The sequence below is a fragment of the Sciurus vulgaris genome, assembly GCF_902686455.1.
Source record: "Sciurus vulgaris genome assembly, contig: HiC_scaffold_633_arrow_ctg1, whole genome shotgun sequence".
NCBI classification, from domain to species: Eukaryota; Metazoa; Chordata; class Mammalia; order Rodentia; family Sciuridae; genus Sciurus; species Sciurus vulgaris.
Genome location: NW_027632389.1, coordinates 7,664,780 through 7,673,327, shown reverse-complemented (window position 1 = coordinate 7,673,327; position 8,548 = coordinate 7,664,780).

The window sequence follows — 8,548 nt, the reverse complement described above, 5'->3', positions numbered from 1 at the left end:
GAAAACTATTCCACCTACAATAACATCAAAATCAGTAAAATACTTAGGAATAAATTTAATCAATGAGGTAGAAGACCTGTTCACTGAAAATGTAAAGTGTTGCTCAAAGAAATCACACTAAATATATGGAAAGACAGATTATGTTCACAGCCTGGAAAACTTAATATTGTTAAGATAATTATACTACCTAAAGTGATCTACAGATTCAAATTCAGTGCAATCCTTATCAAAGTTCCAATGGTATTTTCTGTCATTTTTATATTTTGAGGAATAGAAAATTTTACTCCAATATTCAAAGGGAATATCAAGGGACACAGAATAAATATAACAACCTTGAAAAAGAGCAAATTTGGAAAACCCGTACTTCCTGATTTCAAAGTTTCTATAAAGTTATTGTAATCAACACACTGGTACTATCTGTATAGACAGACATACAGAAATACAAGACTAATGGTAGAGAACTGAGAGCCCATAAAGAAACCCTTACAACTGGTTAAATATTTTTGACAAATAATTGACTTACAGCTGTGGTCAACTATTTTTGACAAGGGTGTTAATATCATTCAATGGAAAAGGACAGTCTTTTCAACAAATTGTTGAAGCAAATGGTTATGGAAAAATGGATATTCATATGCAAAAGAATGATTTTGGGTTGGGTACAGTAGTGCATGCCTGTAATTCCTGCAGATTGGGAAGCTGGAACAGGAGGATTTCAAGTTTAAAGCCAGCATAGCAGTTTAGGAAAACTCTAAGCAACTCAGTGAGAGTCTGTCTCTAAATAAAATATAAAAGACGGCTTGGACTGGGATGAGGTTCAGTGGTGAAGAACCCCTGGGTTCAAATCCTAGTAACAAAAAAATAAATGAAGTTGAACCCTATTTTTATACCACAAACAAAAATTAACTCAAAATGGATGATGGCCTTAAATGTAAGAGCTAAAATTATAAACACCTTAAAAGAAAATGTAGGGGTAAATATTTATGATCTGGAGAAACTGGCAATAATTTCTTATATATGACACCAAATCCACAGGCAAAAAAATTAAAAAAAAGATAAGTTGGACTTCTTTAATATTAATAATATTTGTGCATCACAAGGGTACCTTCAAGAAAGTGAAAAAAAAAAAAAACCCACAGAATAAGAGGAAATCGTTACAAACAACATACCATATAATGGTATGATATACAGGATCCATAAAGAATTCTAACAATTCAACAACCAAAAGACAACCCTACTTTTAAAATATGCAAAGTACATAAAGATACGTCCTTAAAGCAGATATGCAAATGGCCAAAATATACATGAAAAGATGCCCAAAGTCAGTAAACTTTAGGTAAAGGTATATTAAATTTACACTGTAATACAACCTCACCCCTATTAGGATGAAATTTATAAATAAGAGACAATAATAAGTATTAGTGAGGATGAAAAACTGAAATCCTTGTGCATTTCTACTGGGAATGTACAATAGTAAAAGTTCTATAGAAACAATTTGCTGACTCCACATGAAGTTAAAAAGAATTTTATTCCACTCCTGAGTGTATATGTTATACCCCAAAGAATTTAAAACAGATACTTATATAGATATTTGTACATCAACATTTCATATAAGCATTATGCACAACAGTTAAAAGGTAGAAATGACCCAGTGTCACTCTATAGATGAATGGATAAAGAAAATGCATATATTCATAATAGAGAATTATTCATTCACAAAAGAAATGAAGTTTGCATTTATGCTAAACATGAAGGAGTCACAAAAATATGCCAAACGAAGTAAGCCAGATATGACAGAAAGATACATTATGACTCCTCTTACAAGAAATATACAGAATAAGCAAAGTCATAGAAATAGAGAGTAGGTTAAAGTACTAGGACTGGGGAGACCAGGGAAAATGTGTTTTAAAAAATAACTACAATTTCTGTTTGGAATGATGAAAGTCTATGGAAATAGTGGCAAAGGATGTACAACTTTGTGAATTTCACTAATGCCACTGAACTGTACACTGGCTAACTGTTAAGATGTTGCCACTTAAACATCATAGACAAGTAAAGAAAAATATCCATATGATTTGTTCCAATTCTAATAGATAATTATAACATAATAAGTAGTATTTCAAACCTAATTTGATAAAGCCTCAGAAAACAACCACTCTTCACCCATAGTGACACCAATAGTGACATTCTGTGTGTATTACCAACACTGCTTGGGGAGACATCTTCTCTTACCTTTAAGAACCTTGTCAGTTTAAGAGGATTTGTAAGTATTACAGGTTCAAATATTTTTGAGTTTAAATTATCTTCACTGTAGTTTTCAGGACATGAATGATGTTCAAGTATCAATAAAAAAATAAGAACAACTCCAACAAACATTTGTTTTATTGTCAAATCTCTCGATGAAATGAAGAAACATCCTCAGAACATCCTAGGAACAAGAATTTTATGTAGCAACTGGATGTATTCCTTCACCATTAGTATATAAGAATTAAACTTACAGATAACAATAGACCAAAATTGCAACAAATCAATTACATACCCCATGGAATGGCAAATTTAAGAGTGCTGCTATATAAAATGACAGAAGAGATTAATAAATAATTGTTTAGCACTAATAAAAAGCAGCTCTGAATTTTGATACAGTGACTTCATGGCCTTACAAAGGAATCATAAAAGAAAATTATCCCACTTTGCATAGTCATCTTCCCCAAAAAAGAAGTATGACCCAACAAAATCTCATTTTATACAACATGGAGATTCTGTTATTACAAATTTAAAAACAAAATGGAGCAATTTCCAAATAATATTTGTAGCTTGCAAAGTACAATATTAATACCTGTCAGTTAGAAATAACAGCAGTTTATTAGGCTATAGGGTTTAATATAAAACCAATTTACAACTATGAAAAACAGTAGTGGTCTAATATTCACCATTACACATGAATCTCTTTCTTTCATAATTTTTGAAATGAAAATTTCAATATCATAAAATATTAAAATAATAACCCCAAATATGCCACAATCACTATTCACAAATTAAGTTAAATAAAATATTTGAAATTCATCTAATATTGTTAATGACAATAAACTACAAGATTTCCTGAACAGAAATGGTAGGACCCCTGAATGTTTTACAGTAAATGTCAGGAAATAATTAAGCTATGACTATTTTCATGATATATAAGGCAAAACTTTACATGACCATTTCAAAATATACCAATTAAAACTTAGTTTGTAAGATGCACTAAGCAATGTTCCTTACAAGTAAACACAAAGGTTTAAAAACACTTTTACCAACACCAAAGTGTGTTTATGATGTTTAAGGAGATGCATAGTTAAAATTGTAATATTTAGCATCTCTGATAAATAGATAATTCCTCATAATACTTTTAACACAAAAATCCTCTTAAGTTCTCATTTCTCTAATTTTAGTTTCTCATAGCTTATTTCAAAAGACATGATGATTTTTAGCTGAATGTTATTGAATGTTCCAGTGAATGTTACTGAAACAGCCCCCAAATGAAACGAACAGTTCCCCAATGAAGTATTATCCTTGTTTATAAAAATATATTTAAGCCAAGCAGGACTTTTCATCTTTAAATGGACTCATATGGTTAAGTTTGAACTAAACTGAAGCACAACCTAAAGTAGGTAAGTGTATTCATATACAAATATCAAGTAACATGAAGTGGACATTTCTAAAATGAGAAATAGGTGAAAATAAATAATTTGGGGGCTTTAATTTATTGGTGTTTAATGTGACAATCCAAAAATGGCAGATATTCACTTGATTGAATCAACTTGTCACATGATCTCCTATACATAATGTACTTATCAATCTCAGCTACCCTACTTGCCAATGTTCAGTAAGAAATTATGTTTATTAGAGTGTTCAACATGGCTCACTTATTTTACTGTTAAGCCAACTAAATATACATTCCAGGAAACACTGCAGTTTAATTTTTAAAACAAAATATGCAGTAGAAAGACAACCTGTGAGGAGAAATGGATGCTTTCACACATGATACAGCCACTGCAACTTCTTCAGGCATTTAACTTTTGTGTCAATAAACAGGCAATAGTTACTTAGCAACAATGATTCCACAATATGTAATGCACTGTGTTTCTCAGTCCTGCACAAAAAATTGCAGCTACAGTTACATTGATAGCTGTAGCCTACTGTCTCTAATGCCATAGAAGAGCTTAAAAATGACTGTACAAAAAAGTATCACACCATGACAAATAGAAACACAATCTACTGTAGGTCTAAAATGAAAACAGTCCACTGTGAAGAGGACAGTGTAGACAAATGGAGATCCCAAGTCCACCAAAAGAAAAAATTGCCTCCAGATCTGGGGGCTGGGCTTGACCATGTTATCAGACAGTATGCTGTCTTCTGTTCTTCCTAGGTCCGAAAATATAAATTCATTTTATGAAGGCAGTTCAACATTCAGTTTTATCCTACATACAGTATTTAGAGACTCCAGGAAGAGAATGTTCCCACCAGCAAAGCTCATTTTTCACAGTAAGAGTGATCAGCACTATGTTGAGTGACCCTTTTGGTAATGGGGTCAGTCTGCCACTTTTATGCTTCAAAGTGATGACACTGATGACTGGGGAAGCACATTGTGTGCCTTCTGCCTCAGGTACCAGGGACAGCATGTGCAGTGATCATGACAGGTCACTTGTAAAAGATCTTGTGTCATCTGCAGCTTTCAGGATCCCTGATGTGACTGAGTCAAATTTCTCTCTCAAGGTTTACTGAGCTGCCCTTATCATATAGAAAAGTGACTATACTATGTGCAATCCTGAACACACACAGTGGTGGAATGCAGTGTACTTTGGGTTTTTAGATATATTTTAGTTGTTCCTGGACCTTTATTTTATTTATTGATATGTGGTGCTGAGAATTGAACCCAGTGCCTCATACATGCTAGGCAAGTACTCTACTACTGAGCCACAAAACCAGCCCTGTACATTGGCTTTTACGTCAATAATTTCACTCATCAACTTATAAACCAAAAGCTTGGTTCCACACAAAAATTCATGATCAACATGTGAAATGGCTTATGACACACACATCTGTCTCTGGGTAAAAAGAATTTTAAACCCCAGGTCCTGAATGAATTCCCAAAACCCCCCACTACCTTCAACTCTGCTCATCCCAGGCTCAGTTCAAGAGCAAGAGGAGCTGGCTCCTGGATGGAAACCTCAGTCAGGCATCCCCCCCTGCCTCGGATGTGGCTCAGCAAGTTCTGTTTCATGTGGCACATGTAAAGAAATAAAGTTTGGGTCCCCTGATGCCCACACCAAGGTCAGAAGCTATTGGGCAGAGCTAGCTGGCCCACCTGACCCCATGTCAAGGTAGGACACCATCATGGAGGTAGTTGGCCTGCCTGACCCCCACATCGAGGTTGGACACCATCACAGAGCCTGCCCTCCTGCACCTCACTGCTGAGGGAAACTGCACTTGCCTCTGTGCTGACACAGGGCACCCTTGCTGGGGCTTCCCAGCTTCTTTAGAGACTGGTGCAGGCATTTTGAATTATTCCTGAGGGCATGGCCATCATCATCAGAAGTGCAACTCCCTTCCTGAGATACCTACGGGAGACTGGAGGTCCTTGACAGGACTAGGGATTCAAAAAGTGGAGGTATTGATAGACTCAGGACCAATTCAGAGCAGCCAGGTGAGTTTCTCCCACTGGGAAAGACTTCCTGGATGGGTCAGTAATCCTGGAATGCAGTGAACTTCATGGAGTAGAGTTGCTGAGTGAGATTCCCCCACTGGAGCCATGAATCCAGACAACTTGGAGCATTGTAGTGGAGCACTGCCCAGCAAGAGGTTTCAGCACATAGCAAGGGTCCCAGGCCTGGGCAGTAGGTCCAGTCCCCAGGGAACATTGTACAGGAGGGCTGCTCAGAGAGAGAGTTCCTTGCAGGGCCAGAACTCCAGACGAGGTGATAGTTACGAACCCCAGGGTATGTCCCAGTGGAGGGCTACCCATCAAGAGTCTGAATAACAGGGTGAGGCTCCCTGGCCCAGGAGGTAGGTCCAGACCCCTGGGAACATCACAGAGGAGGGCTGCCAAGCCCAGGGAGTACTTGTGGACTGAAAGAAACTTCTCGGAGGAGAGCTGCAGAGCGAGATGTACCCATGGGGTGAGTCTTCCCCACCCGGTAAGACTTTCCAACCAGGGTGGTAGAACCAGAGACACAGGCCCAGACCAGCCATGTCCCAGCCTGCAGTTTAATCCCCCCTTTGACTGACCATCAGTCAGCAAGTGGAGGTGCCTCTTCCCACCAGCAGAAAATATACCCCACCTGAAGGTCACCACCCCTAGAGGGGCAGATTCCTTGTGTGTCACTGCATTATCAAGTTCCTCCAAGACTTCAGGCTACTGAAGGCTAGGAGGTGAATTGTTGGAAATCTATTGTGATACTATAGGTTAATAGACTTTCTCGACTAGAGGGGTAGATACCTGACCAATATGAGAAAACAAGGGAAGAAAATGTCCCAAACAAACTAGATACTACATCAATATAATCCAATAACAGCATTGCAGAAGAAATGTCAGAAAGAGTTCAGAATGTACATAATTAAAAGGATCAGAGAAGCAAATGATGAGTTGAAAGAGCAAATGCAGGCTCTGAGTGATCACACAACTCAACAGTTAAAAGGGCAAATACAGGAAGCAAAAGATCATTTCAATAAAGAGTTAGAGATAATGAAAAAAAAAGCAGTCAGAAATCCTTGAAATGAAGGAGAAAACTCCACAGAAACATAACCAAAAGGATAGAACACCTGGAAGACACAATTTCAGACATTGAAGACAAAATATTTAATCTTGAAACAAAGTTGACCAAACAGAGAAGATGGTAAGAAATCATGAACAGAATCTACAGGAATTATGAGATATCATAAAAAGGCCAGAATTAGTGGGACTGAGGAAAGCTTAGAGAAACAAACCAAAGGAACGAACAACCTATTCAATGAAATAACATCAGAAAATTTCCCACATCTGAAAATGAAATGGAAAATCAAGTACAAGAGGCGTATAGTACTCCAAATATACACAATTAGATTAGACCCACACCAAAGCATATTATAATGAAAATACCTAACATACAAAATAAAGACAGAATTTTAAAGACTGTGAGAGAAAAGAATCAAATTACATTCAGAGGAAACCAATATGGATATCAGATTTTTCCACCCAGACACTAAAAGCTAGAAGGGCCTGGAATAACATTTTTCAAGCTCTGAAAGAAAATGGATGCCAATCAAGAATCTTATACCCAGCAAAACTTACCTTCAGATTTGATGACAAAATAAAATCCTTCCATGATAAACAAAAGCTAAAAAAAATTACAAAAGGAGAGCTGGAGCTACCAAAAATTCTAATCACAATATTCCATGAGGAAGAGATAAAAAATAATGATGTAATTCAGTAAAGGGAGGAACTACCATAAAGGAATAGCCAAATAAAAGGGAAACCAAGTCATATCAAAAAACAAAAATGAACCAAATGACCAGGAATACAAATCATATCTCAATAATAACCGTGAAAGTTAATGGCCTAAATTCATCAATCAAAAGACATAGGCTGGCAGATTGGATTAAAAAGAAACATGAAAAATATGATTCCTGAAAGAGACTCATCTCATAGAAAAAGATACCCACAGACTAAAGGTGAAAGGATGGAAAAAATATACCATGCACATGGACTGAGTAGAAAAGTTGGAGTATCTATCCTCATATCAGATAATGTTTACTTCAAGCCAAAGTTAGTCAGAAGGGATAAAGTAGGACATTACATACTGTTTAAGGGAAACATAAATCAGCAAGACAGAATAATCATAAATATCTATGCCTCAAGTTTTGGCTCATCCATATACGTCAAACAAATCTTTCTGAATTCCAGAATTCAAATAGACCACAACACAATAATACTAAGTTATTTTAACACACCTTTCTCACCACTTGATTAATCTTCCAAACAAAAATTAAACAAAGAAACCATAGGTCTCAATTACACAATCAATAATTTAGACTTAAGGAACCTATGTACAATATAACATCCAACATAGAGCAAATACACTTTCTTCTTAGCAGCACATGGATCCTTCTCTAAAATAGACCATATTTTATGCCACAAATATAATGTTACCAAACACAAGAAGATAGCGATACTACGTGTATTCTATCAGATCATAATGGATTGAAAATAGAAAGAAATGACAGAATACAACTAGAAACTACTTCAAAACTTGGAGAATAAACAATACACTATTGTATGATGAATGGATAACAGAAGACATTAGGATGGAAATAAAAAATTTCTTAGACATAAATGAGACCAAAGTTACATCATATCAAAATCTCTGGAACACTATGAAAGCAGTACTTAGAGGAAAATTTATGTCATAGAGCCCATTCAATAAAAGAAGAAAAAAACTCAACAAATAAATGACCTAACACTACAGCTCAAAGCTGTAGAAAAAGAACAGATCAACACCAAAAGAAGTAGTAGGCAGGAAATAGTTAAAATCAG